The sequence below is a fragment of the Schistocerca serialis genome, unplaced genomic scaffold, assembly GCF_023864345.2.
Source record: "Schistocerca serialis cubense isolate TAMUIC-IGC-003099 unplaced genomic scaffold, iqSchSeri2.2 HiC_scaffold_521, whole genome shotgun sequence".
NCBI classification, from domain to species: Eukaryota; Metazoa; Arthropoda; class Insecta; order Orthoptera; family Acrididae; genus Schistocerca; species Schistocerca serialis.
Window position 1 is genome coordinate 40,001 of NW_026048104.1, and position 853 is coordinate 40,853.

The following is an 853-nucleotide window of genomic DNA, read 5'->3' on the forward strand; positions in this document are numbered from 1 at the left end:
TCTGCCTCTAACAGGCACACACACAATATCTAACCACCAGCATGGAAGAACATCCGGTGCATCCTCTCCGCCACATTACACAATCCACACTATCATAACCAGACCGGGAGCGTCCACCCAAGAAAACAGAATATCCCACCCTTCCGACATCCGCCATTTGCTCAGCTAAGCCACGAACACCACACACATGTCCTACACAGGGGTGCACCCAACATCACAATACTGCCTCCTGTCACAGTACACAAACAATGGCAGGAATGAAAGACACAGATCTTGCCACAACCTTGGAATCGGAGCGCCGCCTGTCATGAGCCACAAGTGCATCCTGACGTGACAAATCGGATGATCCCGCAGGCATGCACTTACGATAATCACTATCAACGAACCTGCCGCCCCCTCCCCCCCCCAAAATACACCTTTCCCTACAACGTGTACCTTAACCTAAGCTATATTGTACCTTAACCTAAGCGATATTGTACCTTAACCTAAGGTATATCGTACCTTAACCTAACCTACATTGCGCCTTCACCTAACCTACGTTGTACCTTAACCTAACCTACGTTGTACCTTAACCTAACCTACGTTGTACCTTAACCTAACCTACGTTGTACCTTAACCTAACCTACGTTGTACCTTAACCTAACCTACGTTGTACCTTAACCTAACCTACGTTTGTACCTTAACCTAACCTACGTTGTACCTTTAACCTAACCTACGTTGTGCCTTAACCTAACCTACGTTGTGCCTTAACCTAACCTACGTTGTGCCTTAACCTAACCTACGTTGTGCCTTAACCACTAACCTACGTTGTGCCTTAACCTAACCTACGTTTAGTGCCTTAACCTAACCTATG